At 38.8% G+C, this 23,010-nt stretch overlaps 1 protein-coding gene across 2 annotated transcripts in view; it reads right to left on the bottom strand.

Moving 5' to 3' along the window:
• PDE7B (phosphodiesterase 7B) overlaps positions 1–23,010 on the bottom strand; it is a 170,982-nt gene that overhangs the window by 82,240 nt on the left and 65,732 nt on the right. The window lies entirely within an intron of this gene.

The raw sequence follows: 23,010 nt of genomic DNA, 5'->3' as shown, positions 1-23,010 counted from the left end.
GGCGCCGGGACCCGGGGGCGGGGGCTCGGGCCGCTGCTGCGGGCGGCACTCGGGGCAGCGGGGCCGCGCCGCCACAGCCGCAGCTCACAGCCCGCTAAGCGCCGCGGCGGAAACACTTAGACTTTATCCCTGCCGTGATGCCATGGGGGAGCCCCCACCGCCCCGCCTTCCTCCTCGCCCCGCTGGCTGCGGAGCCGCTGGGGCTTTTGGCCTTTTAGTCAAGGCCCGCCGTCACCTCGGCTGCCCTTCGGGGGGAGGCTGGGCGGTGATTCACGGGACGCTGCGAGGGCCCGGAGCGGAGCACGAGTGCGCTGTGGGTGCCCCCGCCTGCCCCGCTGCCGGACGGCAGCCCGGGCGGGCACCCGGAGGGACCGGCGCTGGAGGGGTCGCAGAGAACGAGCTGGTGACAGGACGGGTTTAGGGGAGGTGTTGGGGTCTGCCCCGCGCCCGCAGCCACTTCGGCTGTAAAGCTCCACCTGAACGGGTTCACTTTAGGACAGTGCCCGGTGGCAGCGGTCGCTCCCAGACTACGACGAGGAGGCAATTATTCATCGCTAATCTTTAAAAACAAGGCAAAGCCGCCCGGGGGAGTGCTCTGGCTCCCGCAGCAGCAGAGGTGGCGTGCTGGGGCTGCGCAGCTGTCAGCGAGGGCTTCCCCGGACTTGTGGGCTGCCTTTGGCCAGACCCTGTAGCAGCACCCGGCCCTTCCCGGGGATCCCGGACCCGCAGGGGCCATGCGATTTTCACAACATTTATATTGCCTTTCTACAGGATACCTCTTTTAGCCTGCTCGTGGTACTGGTCTGTCCCTTAATTTACGGAGCATACAGCGGGGGAGTGGAGGTTGAGCTCTTGCACCAGCACTTAGTTTTCAGTAAAATTGCAGACTTATTTAATGGGATTTTAGTGGGCATTATAACATTTCCTCACATGCATAGTTAATACGTTACATTCTCCGGGTTACATTCAGTGTTCTGCCTTCTCTCCAGATGGAAAAATAAACCGTCAAACAAGCAGGATCTTCCCTCACACAGGAAGAGAAGCCAAGAGAATGGACTGAAACTTAACACCCTTACATGTAGAAAACAGAGTACACGCCTCTCCTTCTCATTAACATCATGTTGTTTCCCCTGTTACAGGATCTCTGTTTTGCTTATATTGATGCTCCAACCTCAAACTGACAACTGTAATGGTCTGCTAAAGTTTTGATTGCAGACGGTGGTGTCTTAGCATTAGCCCTCTACACTTGGTAGCTTTGCCTTGAAAATTATGAAGCAATTCCAAAGTAGTGTAGTATTGTTGTTGTGCTGATATTTTTCTGTCTTTTGTATCAGGATATCCTGACTCATTGAACAAAGGAGTTAAGAACAAAGAAACAGATTATGTGCAGTACAGTAGTACAAGCACTGACAGCATTCATACAATTTGTGATTATAATTTTCTAGAAAGGCAAATTTTATTGGTTTTATTTTCATATGGCTTATTTTAATATTTAAAGTGTTTTATATTGGTGTGTCTCATGCAATTACTCTTTAAAGCACTGTTCCTATCAAAGAGGGATAGAGTATGCAACTGAAATCCAGAAGACTTTGAAGACTCTTTGCCTACTGAGTAGTCTAAACCTTACACCCCAACTACTTAATTTTAGTTTTGTGCAACAAGGAGTTGCAGTAACTTTTTGCAGCTATTGTTTTTCCTCTTTGTTTACCTCTGTGCTTTCTGGTCCCCACTGAGGCAAAGAGCCAGAGCACTCTGAAAGAAAGGCTATCCTTGTGGCATTTCCAGCTACACTGAATGCAAAAAGTGATCAAGAAATAACTGAAGGCAGCACTTAGCACTGTGTTTTAGCTGCAGGGTGATGTACTGCCGAAGGTTGGACTCAATGGTCATGGAGGTCTTTCCCAACCATAATAAAAGATACAAAACATTGTGGAAGGCAATGTATCTACAGATGTCCACACTAATTTTTAGATGAATATCTGAAAATTTAAGTGGTTGACAGAACTTAGCCACCAGCCCTCTTGATAGCAACAATAAAATCTTCTGAGATTTCAGAATCTACATTACCTTCTCGTGTCCTTAAAATTGGTTTTGTATCATTAAAAAAGGTTACCTTAACCTTAAAAAAGATTTTGTATCATTTGTAGTTGGGTCAGTTGGGTAGGTACCTGTCTTATGGATAGGATCGGGATTAATTGTTGTATTTGTTTTCACTCACAGTTCTACAGGTGCAAAGAAGGAAGCCAGTCAAAAAACAAACTGAAATACATCTGTTGTTGTAGTATCAGTATTTCAAGAAGCTGTGTAATAAACCTAACGAAATGTATGTATTTTTTTATCTTGTAAAATTACTGTCAAATGAAAACAACTGTTTTAGATAGTCTGGAGTTTTTGTTTTTCTTTCTGATTTCTGGCCAGTTTAAGGATCATCAGTTGTGAATGAAAAAAATATATTAAAACTGTTGCTTGGCATTTATCGGTATGTCTGTAAATTAATTATTCTTAATAATCTTATACTTCACAGTTGTACTCCAATTCTGTGATTACTTATCTTTAATTCATCCATGATTTTGCTGTAACTGACTTTTTTTTGGTCTTTTTCATTATAAGAATGCAGCCACATAAGAGCTGCTCACAAGAAAACCTTGAAGGTCTATATTTGAATATGAGGAGTTCTAGCACCAAATATCAGCTGTAGGTAGCATCACTCTCAGAGATTTCTAATTGACAAAATGCTCAGATTTTGCAAGTTCTCTGTTTTTCTGACTTCAGCTGTGCTCTGATGATTTACTCAGCTTGAAGATGTGACCTCAACATCATGCATACTCCTACACAGCAATATACCCAGTCATTTATAACTGCATTTTAAACAGTCCTTCAGCAAGCTTGGCTCACCTGAAATTTCTCTTTTGCATTCACACTTCCAGCCATATTTGAAGGAAATAGTTCAGCAGAGATGGATGGCTTTATTTCTATCAGCTGCGTTTCTCCCTGACTCTGAGTTAAAGAAGCTTAAGTGATTACAAGAGAAATATAAATGCATTAGCTCTGTCCCTTATTCATTCTGAGAAGCAATGCCAAAAAAATGGCAAATGGAGTCATCTGAAAACATGACAAGGGAGTGCATATTTTCACAGGTAGACATGAGAACTGGAAAAGACTTGAGGAAAGGAATACTGTAGTGGGAGAAAAGGGAAGAGAGTAAGCTGACAGATTAATAGCTGATGTTTCATAGTTGGTGTCTCTTAAAAAAGTTTTGCTTGTTTGCTTATTCACTCCAAAGTTATGTACTAAGAGCAGCAGCAGCATAATTGCATGCCAGATGGTAGAGGAAGTGCCTCGTGTATCTTTCCAGTCTACTGAAGCCTGCAGGGTTCTTGTTAACCCACTGCTCTGGTTTTCATTGCAAACCCCTTTCTTCCCCTTTTTTTCTTTTCCTTCCTTCAAAGAAAAAGAAGGGAGGGGGGAAGGAAAAAAAAAGAAAAAAAGAAAAGCCATAGTTTAAACTGGCAATAGCACCATCCTTCTGGCTTTGAGCTACCCTGTCTTGTGCCAAATATACTGTCTCCAGCAGCTCTCCCACAACAAATCAGTCCAGACACACAAAAGCTGTAAAAAAAGAATGGTGAAGAAAGATCCTTGATTCTCCTCTTCTAGCCCCCCACAGCCTTTTCCTTTTGCTTCCCTCCTCAAGCTTCATTCCCAAGCAGTGGTCTCCTTCTTGCCAGTACTGTAAGCGATACTGGGACCTCCAGCCTGCAGCTTGCTGACAGCTTCCTTAGAGTACAGGCGCCTTTGCCTTTCTGTATTAACACGCTATTGTAAAGCAGAAGTTATATTCTATTATTCCTCCCACTTCCATCTGATAGCTGATTTTGAAAAATTGGCTCATAAATTATTAGTGTGGCAGAGTCATTACTTCTGGAAACTTTGCCTATTCTTTCAGCTAACCCAGACCACTGCATTGTGTCAGAACTTGCATTTCCAAACAGATACCTAAAAAAATTTATATAGTCTGTTTTTACAGTATATTATTAAAAATATGGAAAAATGCTCCCAATTTTTAAGTGATTCACAAACATTAAGAAGTCCAAATGTAGAGACCAGTTTCAAAGACTATCAAATACTGATTTTACAAAATGTAAAGCATGTATCCTTTAGACGGCATTTAGTGCAATCATCTTAAATCAGTAGCTGCTTATGGTATGCCTTTGTCTCAGGGATCGTGGAGTCATGCAGAGGCCATAGGTGAGGCCATTGCCTAGAGTCAGAACCAGGAGATGACACCATCACCAGGATCAAGTTTTAGGAGGTTTCAGTTTAGTGTAGAAGATTGCAAGTTCTGGGGCACAGTCCCTACACAGAAAGTACGGGAAAAAAAAAGTGCACATTTGCAGGGCAGGATAACCAGAGGAACAGAGAAAACAAGAATGCAAGTGAGAACTTTTAAAAGGGACAAGGGAACAAAGTGCCTAAGAAAGTTGGAAAATATGACAGAAGAAACATAAGCAGGCACAGTTATGCAGAATTTTTTCTAATAACCTCCTGGAAGGTTTCTTTCATCACTTTAAAAATCATAGTATAATTTTCTTATTCTTTGCCCCACATTTGTCTCATTCCAGATGTCTATTATTTTTAATGTCATTCTTACTAGTAAGAACAATTACTCTCATTTATTGCTATCATTGCAATTACTTCATTAAATATGAAAAAAATTTATATTTATTTGAGGACAGTTGCTGTGTCTTTGCTCTAAAGTGGACATATCAAATTCTCTAAATTTTATCTCAGAACATTTTTCCCAACTGTGAAATTGTTTTTGATATTCTTACTACGAATTCTCAAAAATTCACTAACTTTTCTTTGATACATGCTTAAAGTATGCAGTAGATTATTTTTGCCTGCTACCAACTCACTGTCAAGAGCAGTGAGCTGAATTGTTAAGAGAATGGTACAATTAATTAATTAATTAGTTCATATTGCCTGAGCTTTGCACAGCATCACACTTGAGAGCCTCGCCTACTGGGAAATGTACAAGACAGGCAATGGGTTCATAAACTGTTGGTTGTTTTCATCAGTTAACCAGATTCCATGGAAAAAGTTTCTGAAAATGGAGGAATAAGGATTTCTTGAGTTCTGTAGGGTAAGGAGAAAATACCTTTTTCATTCTTAGTGCAAGTGAGAGAATAAATTTTTAGGATTAATGATTTGTACTACTAACTAAGCAAAAATGCTTGCAGTACAGGAATAAACAGAAGTCCATAACTAATTGGAAACAGCAAGGTGGTGTAATATTTCCTTTGCTTGCTCAGGAAAATTAAAAGTTCAGCATACTGAATGTGATGATTCAAATCTCCCACAGTAAACAGCAAAATTCTATGTGGCTTTAAAGGAAATAGAAAGTAACAGAGAATAGACTCATCTCACCTTAATAAACCATAATAAGAAAATAATAATGATAAGCTGGAAGGGAATTGAAAAGGGAGTTGTCGGCGTGATTTTTAATTGTGTTGCACAATGTATCTGATGGACTCTTAGTTTATTCCCTCCCTTAATTCTTACACACAAACAAAATTTACCTGATACAAGGCAAAGTTAAGGGATTTAAAAAAAAACTCATTGCCTGAGTTTACGGAGTGATCATTGTAACAGATGTTTAATGATGGACTAGGCTAATGGAGTGGGAGGTTAAGAATACTGCATCAGCTTGAAAATGTTGGTAGAAATCAGGTAGGTGGAAAATAATAACCTGTTATTTGGGACCGTGGACATGCTAGTAATCATCTTTATGAAACAACCCTATGAAAAGAATAACCTCTGCATCCCACAGGATTCCCTTTAGGGAATACACGAAAAAAGCTGAGTAGAAAAAGGAACTAACTATGTGAGAGACACCTCTCCCTTAAATACATAACTAATAGTGAGTAACTGTAGGGTCTCAATGAATTCAAAGGGATTGCTGCCATCTTTAAAGATGAGCATGTGTAGGTATTTTCTCTGTTGGGACCTATGTGTCTAAAAATTATTGCAGCAGTTTGAAAGATGAGAGATGTGCCACATTTGAGATGTTTTTTCTGTCACTTCTTACCTTAATGAGATGGTATAGGTGGCCGCATGGCCTGTGGTGTCCTTGCCCCTTATGGCATTCAGAAAAGACTTGTGGCTATGATTTTGTCTTTTTCCTTCTTTTGAAATTATAAAAGTGAGTAGCTAAGAAATCTGCATTAAGTGATATCTAGTTTAAATTTTTTTGTCAAAGAAAGCTTAATACCATAAGAATAAATGGAATGGAAATATGAGGATAAATACAGACAAATAATAGTACTTGTTCCCTCTTTTGTAAATCAGATATAACAAGTGTGATAACTTTGTTTTTTCTTTTCACTTTTAAAATGGAGATTAATATTTGACTAGGAAAAGAAGAACTATTTTAAATAAAATTAATACATGTTTCTTAACTTTGTTAACTTGTTAGGTATTTGATGGCTGCACATCTTAATATTGCAGAGTATCTACTTCTTATTATTCTTCAGTCTATATCTTTCTGGCTTTAATAATTAATGGTGAATTTAGCTCTTTGTATAATCCCATTTAGACCTTATAACGAGCATTGGGATTGCATAGGTGCAGACCGCTCCCAAATTTATTCCTATTTGCAATGCAAGAGTTAAATAATAAACTGAATTACATTTTATCTGATGCCATTCTGGTTGCAGACTTATTATTATCTCTGACTAAATAAGCTTGATACTTTGGTCATGTTGAATAGCTAGGCCACTAAGTATTTCAGATTAAATATCTGCAATACTTGGGTACCATACCTACACTTCTGCTCAGGTTGTATCCACACTTTGTGTTTCTCCATGCTGCCTGCACATCAGCATTCCAATGACGTGCATCTCCCAAAGCTGGCATTACTTGCCCTCTCACAGAAGCCCTACGGCTTCATTTCCCTCTTTGCATCTTGCGTGACAGCAGTGGGTGCAGTTTGCCGTGGGGATGGACAGGACATGCAGCTGGGAAGTCGTGGGAAAGCCCTAACAATGGTGCACAAATATCCTAGTGATAAACTAAGCTCCCTCTGACCTAGTTTCTCATGACTGCAAAATCAGGCCATATTTACTGTAATCAAGCTCTTTGCATTTCTTACAAATGCATTTGTGTAAATGTAGCTCCACTGGGATGAGCAGCTTTGGAAATATGCTGTCACCCCTGTCCTGGCATTTTTTTACCATGCACTCAAAACCCACTGACAATCATGCAAACACCCATTGGTTCTTTTCTTCACTACAGATTCTTCTTGAAATATATGCATACTGATGAAGCTGCAGAAGGAAAAAAAACTCTGAGTAGATAGCCTAGGAGGAAAAGTTCTCTCCACTAGATCTCCAGATGGAGGGAAGGCTTTCTGGAGAACCTGTTTCTATCAGATGTATTTGGTCAGGTTGCTCTCAGTAATGTAGTTCCAGCTGTACTGTGCTTTCCAAGATATCCTGACAATGTGTAGAGCCATAAATGTTTTCTAAGATATCTATTGCATTATTTTTTCCAATCCAGGCAATCACACATCATTTTTCCAGGCTCTGCACAGCTTTTATCATAGCAATAACAATTTAGATACACAGCAATTTTAAGATTTAAAAACCACAAATGCTTAGTAAAAGAAATATTCAGGTTATTTTGAAAAGATGGTCATGCAAATACTGTACTGTTTGCAGATTTTCCCCTAGACCTTAGCCACATATTGAAATGTGAGCTTTGGTCATGGTATTGACATCCATAAATATCTCTTTCCATGAGTAACAGTGCAATTACATACGTTTTCAGGGGGGACTGCCAGTCAAAATTTTGTCTCCCTATCATCACCTGTGGTACTAGGACCTACATTTGCTTGTGCTTTTTTTCTGAGGTTTGCAGTATCGTGTGCCAAATCAACTAAAAGGCATCACTGGCTACTTAATGTTACAAATTTTTTGGGGTTACACTCTTTAGCTTGCCTTCTACTGACAGAGACCCTCTAGAAACAGCAAAACCATTTTCAGCTACCTTGGGTTGGGATGAAAGTTAAACATAAGAGTGATTGCTCCCACAATCAGTGTCTGCCAGTTGCAATCTGAAGATGCTTAATTCAGAAACCAAGCTCAGATCCCTAGAATGACAGGTGCCATTTACTCTGTGTAAACATGGGCTTGTCACACAGTCACCCTTTTATTGGGGTCTGTGGAGTTCTGATCACACTCAGAGAAGCTGACTGAGGGACTTTGCTGTGGGTTTCCATCAGCCAAGGAAAGACAATTTTGATGCTCAAGGGAGCACTGAACTTCTAGGAACACTTTTGCTTCCCAGTTCTATATTCACTGTCCATACAGTTCTTGAGTTCTTTGAATAGTGGAGATGTTACTGTGCGTTTGTTACCATGTCCCAGAATCAGAGTTTAAAAAGAAAAGTCCAAGCAATGGCCTAGTCTATCTTTTCATTTGTTTTTTAATGGAATATTGTGAATATACTAAATAAGTTAAATGGTTTGTGTTATTTTTATCAAGAACTCCTTATGCACTTCAATGAAACCTATTACATAGTTGTTGCTGGCTTTTTTAAAAGTATAATATCAATGCTCAAGTAATACCAGGTGAAACTGATTCAGCCACCACTAACTGGCCTTTCAGAAAGGGAAAGGAATCCTTCAGTATTTCCAACTTCATTTGGAACATTGGTGCAGTGAACAATTTAGCAAGGCTAGTATGAAAGGAAGTGATGTAACTTTTACCAAATTTTCTGATGTGGAAACAAGAGTCAAGCATCAATTGGCCTACTATTCTGGTAAACCACTAGTTTCCTGTCCCAATGAACTGGAAAATGAAGTGCATCTCCTTTGCTGATATTTGCAGTCTACATCAGCTGGTTTCTTAATGGTTAAATATCAGATTTCCAACTATGCCATAGCATGTGCTTGAGTAAGTCCAATAGGAAATACTTATTTAAGTCTCATTTTGGCCTGAACATAAACTTCCCTTTCTACTGATATCAGAAACAGAAGTGTGTGCTGATCTAGGACTGCCTATTGGTTCATAAAGATATTCTTTTAAAAATCATTAGTTCCTTAGTTCAGAATATAATTCCTAAGATAATGGTAGTAATGTTAGCAGTAGCAAGTTGGAAAGCAGAATTTGTTTCACAGAAATGTCAGATTTTTTTTATTAGAAGGTAGAAGTTAAAACCAAATGTCCATCAAGCTGAATTTAAATTTTTGCAGGAAATTACTTCTGAGAAAATATTTTTTCTTTTTGATGTAGTGAGTGTTCTGTTGAGATAACCTCAAAAAATTGCAATCTAATCAGAGATCCTATAACGTGGTATTTGAATAACATTTAACCTGGTATTTTAATAACATTTGAATAAACATGTTAGAATATTAAAGCCTAAATAAATTAACAAAACAATAGTGAAGGAAGATTACCAGAAAAGGTCAGAATGTAACGCCGGTTGTTTTCCTAACAAAATGAGAAACAAGAAGCAACTTTTCCCTTATAGAAAAAATTGCTAATAATTTATTTTTTAGGAAAAAAAAATGAAAACACTCTCTTTTCTAAGGCAGTAAGAATCCACTGGAAAAAAAAAACAAAAACAAAAACAAAAACAAAAACAAAAACAAAAACAAAAACAAAAACAAAAAGACCCCAAACAAACAAAAAAACCCCAAAACAAAACAAAACAGAAAACCAGCTTGCTGGAGCTATCTTATTGAACATTTTGTCTATGAGCGTGTGGGAGCCAGAGCAAGCATTGGACAATGTGAATGCAAGAGTGAGGATGGGTTTGAGTAAAGAGCTCAGTGGCTTGCAGAGGAAAACCTGATAGCAGCCCTGTAGCACTCAAATGTAGTGGTAAAACCCCTGCCTTGGTGGCTCTGCAGCTCATGTCCATTCCTGAGGCTGGGACCAATGTACTGTGATAGAGGAACTGGCAGAAGTTTTCCTGTTGAAACAAGGTTCAACAGTGAAGAGATATACAAGAGAAAATTCATGGTAAAAGAGAACTGTAGTGGTAAAACCCCTGCCTTGGTGGCTCTGCAGCTCATGTCCATTCCTGAGGCTGGGACCAATGTACTGTGATAGAGGAACTGGCAGAAGTTTTCCTGTTGAAACAAGGTTCAACAGTGAAGAGATATACAGGAGAAAATTCATGGTAAAAGAGAATCATAGAATGATTTGGATTGGAAGGGACCTCTAAAGGTCATCTAGTCCAAAGCTCCTGCAATGAGGGAATGGATATCTTCAACTAGATCAGGTTGCTCAGAGGCCTCTCCAGGCCAGCCTTGAATGGTTTTCTAGATAAGATGAAAAATATTAAGCTCATAGTTTATATATTTAAATATCAAAGGTAAATAATAGTTTCATTTAACATGTACATCAATTTTATTTTTGTCATTTCACTGCAGCATAGAGTCAAATATAACTTTTCTAATAGCTTTTTTTTTCTTTAATACTAAGTACCAATATATTTTAGTGTGTATGTGGGAGTACAAATCATTCAAATTAGATAATGTGGTAACAGATGTCTGTGTTATTTGAGCCTTATTTTGCTAGATGTCATACAGACAGGTTGTAATTATCATTTAAAGGTCAGTGTAAGAAACAGGGAGGCTTTCACAACGCCGACTAGTTTACTTAGCCTTCTACTCTGAATCACTGCATCAGAGAGTCTGTGTCTTCCCTTTGACTCAAAGAGGAACCATGGGAAAACAGCTAGACAATTTAACCAGCCAAGTTTTGTGCTGATATTTGGGTAAGCTAATTGTACTCTAAATTATAGTAATGGACACTGGAGTAGCATTTGAGACAGACCAACTGTCCTAAATGGTAACATTTGCTATTTAAACATTGTATAGTAGAATTTGTCATACATCCAAGCAAACAAACTTTCCTTCTTGTTTTGATGTTCAAAATGTTCCATTGCTTTAGAAAAAAATAAATATTGGAGTCATCTGTGCACCCCATTTTTTATTGAGATCAGAAGTAGGATAAGAATGGTGCAGAAGGCACTTCCAGGGAAGAGAATCTCATGAGAAAATTCTGATCTCAGGTTTTCTGCCTAAATTCCAAGATACTAAGATAAATTGAAACATTCAGAATTTTATTTCTTAAAAATAAAATGCACTCACCAAAGCTTTTGAGTTTTGCCTGTTATCTACTAAATGTATCAGCAGTATTTCTTGAGAAGTTTTGATTTTGTAAATTCAGTCTCTGAAGCTTGAGGAAACAGTAATAGTAATGGCTGTGTGAATATCTACAAACTAGCACAATAACCAAAATAGTTTTGTTTTCATCAGTTCTCATAATATCTATTCTTGTTTAAGGAGTTCAATACTTCCCCTCTCCCACACACTGTCCTTACGAGAAAATAAAGGAAAATGAGCTGTGCTTTCATAATGGTCTTTCATCTCTACAGATGTCACCTGAAGAATATTTGTGAAAAGATCTGTCACAAATTACACATATCCTTGAAAATTTACTTCTTTTCGGAGCAGATACTAACTCAGCTCTCTGGTCTGTCACAATTCCTGTGTGACACTAAGAAATCAGTTGTAATCACTTCAGCCTTATCTAAGCTGCCTAAACTCTGGAGCACCCCCTCCTTCTACGGCTGGCAATGGGAGACAGCTGAGATCTGGGATGAGGTCTTGAGCCGATTTTTTGTTTTTCTTTTGCCTCCTGGTTTCTCTGTGAAGAAGTCCAGGCATGTAAGTTGAAAAAGCATCATGCTGCACTGGTGGTTGATAAGGAAACCAGAACTAAGCTCTTTGTGGCATCTGTCACACTCTATACATGTAATTATTCTCTTTGGGTAGTATGGGAATAGTGTTAGCTTTTCTTCATAGGAAGAAAGTAAGGTTAGGAATAATGAACCTCTAGTAGACTGTAATAACAGAGGCCTTACACCTCTTTCTAAACACATTTATTTTGAAGAATCTGTCTTGTATACATATAGTTTAACAGCTGGACTTGATGATCTAAAAGGTCTTCTCTAATCTAAATGATTCTGTGGTTGTGTGAACCTGGACTACCAAGATTTATAGCTATCTAGTCACCCTCAGGGCACAAGTGCAATTGGCACGACAGTACAAATAACAAATGCAAGTTGAAATGTAACCCTGTTAGCCAGGTTCAGATATGGTGGTGTTTTTCCCAGGGAGTTGAGTAGGAGTTCATCACTTTGCAATGTCTGTGAGTCATGCCAGGTAGCACTGGCAGCCCTGCCTGACCTTGCCAAGTGCCATGTCCCCAGTTAACCTGAGCCTCTCCGTGTGAAGGACACGTGAAAAGCCTTTCCCTGGACCAGCTGTGTGCAGGGAGGGAGTACTTGCAACCACCCCTAAAGCCCTCAGCGGGCACAGTATTCAAGTGGTGTTATTGTTGTCTTTTTGTCCAGCTCATTTCTGCTTGGCTGGACAAAATTATTGTTGACAAGAAGTGTCTTGTAACTTTAGTTGCTTTTATTATGAATAATATTTAAAAGGGGTTTTTTTTGGTTGCTCAAAATAATTTGATGATTTGTGTTTGATTATTTGTGTTGTCTTGCCAGTAACTCCTGGGCTATTAGGTGAGGGTGCAGTTGCAAACTATGTGAATAGCTGTAAGCTCTGCTGTTCACCCATGACTGAAGTGTGACCAAAGCTGAAGAGGGTTGGATATCAGTGCAATTTCTGTCTATGGAACTTGAATAGATTATGAGCAAAAATTTAAGACAATGTTGTATCCAAACCAATATTTTGGTCAGAGAAGTGGGATAAAGACCAATTCTTGGCAGAACAGTGGGATAAACACCAATACTAAGAAACATCTATCACTGTCACAAGTAACAAAGGCCACAGTTAGTTTATCCCCTTTATGGTTTGTGAGGAGTCGTTTCCCTTTATTTAACACAGGGAAGACTGCTTACCTCATTTATCTTTTGCTTCAGTCCTGTTGTGACTGGTGGATCAGCTGAAGGGTTGCAGCTGGCAGGCACAGCCCACATGTGCAGCCTGGCCCAAGCTGGGCAAAGCTCTGGGCCTGGCTGGAGACTGAGAGGCTTTGGAGGTGAAATGTGCTCAGAAATTTCCCTGTCTGGCCTATCACCAGCACTGCATGCTGCAGCACTGAAAGCAGCTGCCTTCTCACCTAAATACCAAAAAAGTGCTATTGCTGTTGAGATGAGCCAATTTGCTCTACACAGCAAGCAAAGGGATGTGCATCTCTGAGAGCAGCTGGCACTTAAATGTGTTTCAACATGAGCTACCCTGGATGAAGTGCTGTGAAGCAGTAAGGAAGGGAGGCAGAAATTCCTGATTTCTCTGTTCCAGATGTGTGTAGCCTTGGGTGGGAAGAAAATCTTCCCATCCCATCTGAAAGTAACAGTGTCTTGTTTATGAGAAGAGCATAGAGTTTGGAAAGTTGTTATTCTGAGTATCTGTAATCAGTTTTTGTGCATGTCTTTCACATGTGCCATTTTCCACATTATTGAAGACATTTTTTGGTTCATTTTTGGTAAGAATTTAGATTAAACTCCTCCAATTGTACTACACTAAATAGCATTTAAATGTATAAAATCCCTTTGCATTATGAATCCATAGATTACAAAACCTAGAAGCTGATTTCCAAAGACAGTGCTGATTTGGATGTCCAGATTCCAGACAATCCAGTTAGAAGCATCTAAAATTAATTGATTTTCAAGAACTAATTAATAAGTATCATTTGACTAAAAGGGTATTTCTTTAACATATTGCATTTTGGTATCATAAAATAATAGCCTGAGGTTTTAAGTTATGATGGAAAAGATATAATAGCTGAGCTATCATCATTCCTTAAAGAGCCAAATTGCCTTTTCAAATATGTGATATCATGTTTCTTGGCTGGACTAATTCCTCCCATGTAATGGAATATTGTCTGCATTCTCAGAGCATGTCCAACTTAGTGATTTTTCTCTTTTATACCGTGCAAAATGCCTTTTACATACGCATTGTATTGCATTTGCATAGTACTGCACAATGAGCACTGTACATTTTCTAGAAAATATGTATTCCCTCTAATGCCCATGTATGTGGACTAGGCCATGCATGCAGACATAGCAAGACAAGCCAACACTCCCACACATGCACTTCTGGGACATTTAGAATTCAAAATATAAATATCAAGCAATGTGAGACTCTCTGTCTACACCTGTAGCTGCATTACCTATGATCACTGTTGAAAAATTAAGGTTGGACACTAATTGAAACCAAGTGTTTTAGAATTTCCCTAATTACTCTGTAACCAGAACTGGCTGCTTTTAAACATGACATGAACTGGATGTCTGATTTGCCATACATGTGAGCCCTCTCAAAATCTTACTGGCCTCATTACTATTCCTCCACACAGAGGAGGAAACTCTTGAACTAGTCATCCTTGGGTCCCTTCTAGTTAACCAACAGAAAAAACTTATTTGATTCACAGGAGGTATTTACATTGCCACATTTTATTTTGAGAGATGAAAAGAGCAGTCAAAATGCCTGTCTTTCTGTTGACTGGCAGGAAGCCTCAGATATAAACATTCTTATTGTGGACATATAAAGGTAAAAAAGTGGTAAGGAAAAAGCACACTGCTCCCCTGGCCATTCAATGTGCACTCTGTAAACAGAATTTACTGCCCTCAGTATTGTGCAATAACAATTCCTTCTTTAGAGCTCAGATTGCCCATTTTTACTCTTCAACCAAGACCCTTCCGTGCCTTTTTGTCACATGCTTTCTTTTCCAAGATGAAACTCCTTAAGCAGTAATTTAATAGAGTGAGAACATAGTTAAAGACTTGTTTTAGAATTTTATAATTCTAAAACAAGTCTTTAACTTGTTGCTTTATAATGTTATTGGAGTTGCTTTATAATGTTATAAAGTTCCATAATTTCTTTTGTACATTTATTTCGTATGTTTGATCTATGCATAAAACATGACTAAACAAGCCTAGGAAATGTATTAATCTTGATATTTTGGCTCAATACCAGTCTCTTACAAACTTTTCCTCACTTCATTCATCCAAAACAATCTAAAACTTCAGCTAGGGTTATCTATTTCTATATTCAGCCTACGATGGAAAAAGAGGAAAATAATAACAGCTATTCCATAATGATGAGACAATGAAATGAAATACCTCCAAATAACTCCACTAGATTTTAATTCTTTTTCCCCTATAGAAGCCTGAGGAAATAAAAAAAATCCCATTTAGATAGGCCAAGTTTTAGGGGACAGTTAATGACAGAAACAGTAATTACAGGAAAGGCCACCTCAAAGAGCCTGAGTTCCACATCAGTAACAAACTGTTACTGATGAATCAAGAAGATAAGACTACCTTTACGGACAAACGGGAAAGGGTCTAAAAACAGATATTCCTGTTAACAATGGGAAAATATCTGGAGAAAAGCCAAAGTCTCATTTATTTGTGCAGTCTTTAGGGAAAAAAGTATAATGTATGGTTTCCATGTTAAGAATATGAGAAAGCAAATTAGTAACTGAGAGGCTGTTCAAACAGAAATCTATCTTAAAAGGTAGCGTATGATTTCTAGGGTTTGTACGTGATGAAGCTTTTGTAATACTTATGTGGATGATTTGAGGATGTTTATAAAGAGACACACAAAAGTGGCTTTTAGCATAGGAAAGAGAGAGAGCACAGTAGGGAATCTGACTTCCTGTCACATAATTGAGCAAAGTGTTGAAGGAGAGGAGGTATACCAATTTTGTGGTGGTGGGAGATGAGGAGAAGGCTGCTGGGATCTGCAGCTGCCCTGAGCCAGAGGAATTTGTTTGTTACAGCCTTGTGAACTTCCATGTGTCTGTTTTCCTGGGGGCAGGAGCTAAAACCTGTGTGATGTGATAGTCCTTGACTTCCTGGAAGCAGCAGATAGCCCACCACATGACGAATAGCCTCAGTGCACTGGGGTGGCCAAACCACCCACCTCCTACAATCTCCCGTCAGCCAATGGGAGGTGTGATAAAAACTTCCACTACAATTCTAGGGGAACCATTGGGACTCTGGGACTCAGCACTGACACAATTTTGGGAGAGGGATGCATGGTTGAGCAGCTGTAGAACAGAAGCAGGGATGAGAGTTTGGTGAGGACAGAAGTACCACACCGCCTAGGTCTCATGACAACCCAGGGTGAGTTGAAAGTGGCAAATTCAGGTACAATTAACAATGAATCCCACAAGTACATCAGTTGGAATTTTTGCTGCCTGTAGAGAGAACTTGATGGTGATGGAAGGTATTCACTGCAGCTGCTCTCTGCTGGCTGGAGCTAGAACTAGATGCCCACAGGCACGGGGAGATGTATGTGTTCTTTGCTTTTGTCAACTGATAACTTCCTGGACTTCTGAATTGGGAGAGTCTTAAGTTTTTACCTCACCATAAAATGAAATGCCAAGAGCATCAGGTCTGTAATTTAACAATCATCATGAAGCCAGTAAGAGTAGCTTTGTTTAAGTAAGACCTGGTTAGGTCACATCTCTTAAAAGTAAATGAGAAGGAAAGATTAAAGTGGGTTCAGCAGCAAACGATTATCTTTGACCACATGTTATCAACTAGATGGCCTTATGCCTTTAAGACTAGGTTAATTATGGTTTTTTCCAACAATATCCAATTACATGACGAATAACCTTGGCATCTAAGGCAGGAACCTCTGATATGCGTCAGTTCTTACCTCAAGAAGAGTGTTTATCAGAGTTATCAGTGCTGGCTGCTGAAAAATCAGCCTGCTATTGTTACATTCCCATTCAGAGCATTCTGTCTTCCAAAACATCCGAGCAGACCTGACAGACAGAAGGCTGAGAGTGCTCTGACGTACTCTGCCAGAGGGAACTCCTGGGGGGAATAAGCCAACTGCATTCATTGCACTTCCTCCTTTGTAGTGTGTGGTAACCTAGCTGGGGAATCCAGGGGAAATCTCTTCTGTGAGAGACCAAGCAGCAAGTACATATTGGAAATAGTCAAGTCATATTTCTGCATTGCACTTAGTTTGCTCCAGGTTCTTGTTAGGCCAGTGGTTGCAAATTACAAGGAGAGAAATATCTTACACTGTGGAAAAAAAGGCTTTTATGTACAGGGATCACTCCACAATTGCTCCACAAAGAGAGAAGCATTCAATTTCTGACTAGCCTTAGATCACACAAGCAACAAAGACTGAAAAGCATTATTAGAACAAGTGTTACCAATAAAATACTTCCTAAGAATAGATTACAAGGTGATGTTGTTTGTACAGTAACACCTTGTACTGTCTTTGAATAAGAAGAATCACTATAAATTGGAAAACAAAGGCATAAACTTCATTACAAAATTGTTTGAGATATTCATTAATAGCAATGGCTATTTGATATATATATAATTTATTTATCAGTTTAGCTATATAATGCTCTAATTAACCTGGGATTTGCACTTATTATATACGTCTTGTTTGAATTTTGGGTTAATACTTTAGGAACATCCACTGTCCCAAAGAAAAACTATCTTCCCAGCCCTTTGCCAGAAAAAAATAAGCTTTTGACTCATAGCTAATAACACTTTTGTTAATAATTAAAGACTGTTGATAATTAGAAGCAGCCTAAAACTGCTATACATGTATAGCATGTACATGTGTAACATGTACATGCTATACAGATAAGATCTGTCAGTCTGTGTTTCTCAATGATTATGAAAACATAGCATAGGTCATCAAGATGTTACGGCCTAGATCAAAAAAATGTTCTTGAACTGGGATTTTAGAATTTCAAATAGGACTTTGTGCTTACATCCAAGGATAAGACCCTGAAAACTCCCATTTCACTTTTGTTTGACATTGAAAATGCTTCAGCACTCTGCCTGGCGCAAATTTCTTGGTTGGCTTTCTTGCTTTCTATCTTTAAAACCCAGTTGGTTTCTGAAACATTTGAGAGAGCGTACTCAAAATAACCTCAGATTGAGACAGAGCTCAGAAGCCACTGCTGCTTTCATGTTTCCATCCTATCTGCATCCAGATGTTTTTCCTCCAGAAAATAACACTTTTTCTGGAGTTCCCTTGGGTTCAATCCCCTGGGTGTTCTCAGTGCCTGCCAGGTACAGCTCATCACAAGCTCTAGCGGTGACCACTACAAAATAAAGAGATGCCTTTTCTTTATATAAAAGTAAAACTGAGCATGATATTTATATATCCATTTAGCATTTATAAGGGTTATCCATAAATTGGGGAAGAATAAATGTCACTGTCAGCTGGGGGGAAGGCTTCTTCCACAACTTGTAGCTTCTAGCGGAACACTTGCCTGCAGCATTAGGTGTACTGAGCAGGAGCAGCCATTCTGTGCAATAAAGAATTCAAGGTTGTGTATGTGTGTGCAAATGGGAAATGAATTTGTAGTGTAATAGTTTTGATATGCACCTAGAACGAGGGAGAATGGAAGTCTTGTCTGAAATTCACAGTCTTCTTGGATTTTATTACATGATTTGCATGTGGGACATCTAGTCCAGAGACAACAGTTTAGGAATGCTTCTTCAGTAGTGTGTGATTTTAACTGGAGCAGATTAAGCTGTAATTTTAAAATTTAATTTTTTTTTGGCTTTTGAAGTCAACCTTTTTTATTTAAGATTTATTTAAGATTTTTTTTTTTATTTTAAAGTAGTTTTACAGTAGCTCTTTATGGTTAAAAAATCGGTCAGGTGCTTGTGAGCCAAATGAAATGACTGAGTCCTCAAGTGAACAGGGACTGTTTGCAATGAGTTTGTTCATGTTCTTTTTCTAACTGGCTGATAAGCTATATACAGATGCTTTCAAAGAAGTCCCTCTGGGACAGGAGTGACTATTTCAATACTTAATAACTTTAAAAGACTGAACCTGCAGTTTTCCTGTTCCAGTGTTGCTGCTTTATTTTGTGGATACATATTTGAGTTCCCCATTTGAATCAACATTTGCACTTCTGAGGCAGACTCAGACTCAAAATGCTGTGATGTTTTGCCTCGGAAAAATTACAAATAACTTGCCACAAAGTGTTGCATTACACACCAGCCAGCACTTTAGGGTAGCTTTATAATGACAAGGAAAATATAGACAAAGAGCTGTTCTACCAAGATGTATTCATTCTGGTGGTCTGGCTTCAGAAACGAGATTGAAAACAGCTTCTTTGTTTGTTTGTTTTTGCCATAGTCAAAGGGTAACTGGCAAGTGTTTCTGCACCAGCCCTCATGGGAGAAAACAGCCTGGAATGTGGGAGCAGGTGTTGCACTGGCCAACTTGAAACAGAGGAAGATGACTAAAACCCTCGTTCATTCTCATCCCTTGCCAAATTAAATCCAATTTAGAGCAATGTGTTGCTACACATTGCACCAACAATTAAAGAGGATAAAACTCCTGACTTGCTTATTTTAAAACTGAAGAAGTCCTGTATTACAGTACCATAACAACTGCTCTTACAAAAGAGATGCCATAGGATCAGTGAGCAAAGGGCATTAGGAGCAGAATTTTATAACTTTGCAAGCAGACAGCTCCTCCATGAGCAGGACACTCACAAACTGCACAACAGCACCGATCTACAGCCGACACAGGCACTACAGCAGCTCCATGCTTCCTTCCCCTTACGCCACCCATGTCACTGTGTTAATCCAACTCATCTTCCTTTTTGTCAGGAAAAAGCTGGCTACCAAAAAGCTGGCTCAGTAGAGATCTTACTTGTTAGCTCTAAGTGAACAAGCTCAATTAGGAAACATGGTAGAAACTGAAATGTTGGCTACAAATTATTTTTATTTAAAAAATTCCTGAATTCCACAGGGAATTTCTCCTATTTGTCAGAGTGGTTTAATTTGTGGCTCATTTCTTCCACAAATGAAATTTTAGTTTTCATCTGTAAATGCTGGATTCACAGATGCTGGAGGAATTCCTCAGGTGAACCTTAGCATGTCTGTCTCTTTATCCCATTTTCTTCTGTGGCTGCAGTTACTCAGGCAAGCTGAACCTGCTGTGAGCTGTCACCAGGGACTCCAGTCATATGCTGGAGTAACTCAGTGAGACACACAGTGATGCACCTCCCACATAAAAGACTGAAGCACACAGACCTTTAACAACCCTGCCTTTTAAACGCCACATCAGCTTTCCTGATCTAAAGCTTGTTACCAGCCAAAGGATTTCACTAAAAGCTATTGGATTTGGGTCACAAGTTTTCATCTGAAATGTAATTATAAGATCTAATTTCAGGAAGATGATTTTTGTCAAACATTTCTGAAAAAATTCTTCTTCCAGCCAGCTTAGGTGTACACTTGCTATCAAAAGCAGGCAAGTTTTTTAGTGGAAAAGAATTAGGCATAGTGACAGCAAAAATAAGGACAGGAACTGAATGATGGGCCCTGCCTATGTGAACCTAAACTTCTGGTGTAGCTCCTGCCAAGGGAGTTAAATATGTCCATAATATGAGATCCTGCATCACATCTTGTTACTCTTGAGGCAGCTTCAGCAAGAATACAAAAAACAGATGGATAAAGGTGCTAGTAGCTTAGTAATTCCTGCAGATGATCTTTCCATTTCAAGGAAGATGATTTCTGGCAGGACAGTGTTAGAGGGATTTATGCTGTTTTGCAGAGGGAGGGCTTGAAGCTGCACAGCTGCCAGCCTAAAACCTTTCTAGATCTACTACTGGAAATTCACTTAAAATTAAACATCAGCAACACCCTCCCCCAACAAAGATTAGGGACAAAAAAAGTCAAGTAGGAAATGTTCAGGGTGAAGAGAGAATTGTGGTGCTTCTGATTAAAATCAAAATCAATCTCTCCCCCATCCCATTCTAGGATTTCAGAATGCTTTCCAGCAAACATCTGCCTCCAGTTTCCTCTTTGTTTATTCAGTCATCAATTATCAAGAGACTTTGTTTTGTCTCAAAGAGCTGCACAATTTGAAGCAACTGTGGTATCTAAGATGGTTCTGTCTAAACAAAACACAGATTCCTTCATGGCACAGAGAAACTGGTTTGGATTAAAATAAAACTATCCAAAACCAACAGCATTTTCTCTGTAAACTGTTCTTGGGGCTATTATAATGTCATTTTCCCCCGTGAAACAAATAATACACAGACTTCAAAAGCCCTTAGACTTGTTCTCAAACAACAGAAAATAAATGAGATTTGACATCATGATTTATGATGCTTCCATTCCTTTTTTTTTAAGAAAAGTGAAATATGTTAATAATTAAAATAATGCAAATTTGGATTCTTCTGGCTTCTTTAGTACTATGACATGCACTTGCCTCAAGAGCCCTCTAGGACAAATGAACAATGACAGCAATTGCACTTGTGCCTTTAATGTGGTAGCTCCCTGAACATATTATTACCTGTGATAAACCAGTGGATTAATGTCTGTTTTTACACTCCCTGCTGATAACAAGAAATTACAATGAGGCATCTGCCATTCATCTTCCCTTTCCAGCAGAACTCTGTCAGTGGCTGCCATTGTTGTGACATCACGTAGCTGCTAGCTGGGAACACAAATAATTTATGCTACCCCTTAACTTACATTCACATCTTCACAACTCTTTCCACAGGAGAAGTTCCATGGTGATTTTAATTGAATATTTACAGAGTGACTGAATGTTTTGGCAACTCAATTTGAGGTTTACAAAGCGAAGCCAAATAATACCAGTTTAATAATGATTTTTTTCTGTATTGCAAATACTGCCCCAAGTCTGTAAATATAAAAACTTTGGATACCAATAGTTAAAGAAATTAAGTTCCGTTAGAAAATCTTCACAGGGCAGTTAAAGCTTCTGTCTCTTGCTTAGACAATGACCCTTCTCTTGACAAATTCCTGTCTCAACCATCAAGGTTCCAGAGCATTCTGGGACTTAACAGTCATGTATCTTAACTATAAATTTGTCTTCCTACTTTTGTAGAAACTTGAAATATAGCTCATGGGGTGGAAGTGTACAGGCTTCTTTTTAAGAGTATGTTCATACATTATTTATTAACAAAAGATATAATAGAACAAATGTGTATATGCATATCCACACACATATATATGTATGGGCTATCTTTACATATTGTTATTTAACTGTCTGAAAACACACTGAAAGTAACTGTCCCTTCTTCTGTCAGCGAGATAATATGCTTCTTGTTATGAACATGTTATACATTTCTGCTGTCAGTTTATTGCACTGTTTTCAGATGGAAAAATTAATTCTAGTCCACTAATCCTTGCTTTCTTCTGTCTAGTAATAAAGTGTATGATCCCAGTATTTCTGAGTCCTTTCAGTAGCAATCTCTGTTATAAAACAAAAAGATACCTCAATTATAATTTGTCTTATATATGCATGAATAAAATGTGAGGATCTCATTAGTGTATGTCAATAAACAAAGCTCTGCAGTATGAATAATTCCTTTGAATTAAGTGTTAAATAAAATTTGGTCTGTATTAATCTATAAGATCAGTGTGCAATCCTGATCTAGACTTAAAAATCATTTTACCTTATGTTTCAAAAAGGATAAATTTCTCATTGGACTAAATCACATTTGCTATTCCCCATAAACCTTTCCTCATATGAGTGTATAAGACAAATATCTGATAAAGTTGTAGGTTGCATGCACAAATTGATGGCTTGTATACTCAAAGCAGGCAAAGATAAACACGCTTACAATCTAACATAAATTATGAATTATATACATCCTGAACATCGTCAGTTGAATCTTAACTGAGCTGAATGGTCCTGAAGGTAATTTGTGGCTACAGAAGTCTGAATGTTAGAGCAACTGTTGGGTTGAAGTCCCAATGGGTGTTGACTCTCCAGCAAGGTTCAGAGAAGCAGGAGCGCAAGAAGAGCAAATTGGCTGAATTAAACAGCTGCAGTGGAGGCCCCAGGTCTGCACTGTGTGTGCTTTGGGGGATTTTGTTTGGACTACTTCCAATCTATGTCCATGGATTAGATGTCTAGGAGCAGCATTAGAAGCGCCCCCAGAGCATAGGGCTTGCTCTATCACATGTAAAAGTTGTCCAGTTTGTTCATTC

The sequence above is a fragment of the Passer montanus genome, unplaced genomic scaffold, assembly GCF_014805655.1.
Source record: "Passer montanus isolate IOZ18808 unplaced genomic scaffold, ASM1480565v1 scaffold2, whole genome shotgun sequence".
Taxonomy (NCBI): Eukaryota; Metazoa; Chordata; class Aves; order Passeriformes; family Passeridae; genus Passer; species Passer montanus.
Note: the sequence above shows the minus strand (reverse complement) of the source record. Positions and strands in the feature narration are given on the sequence as shown.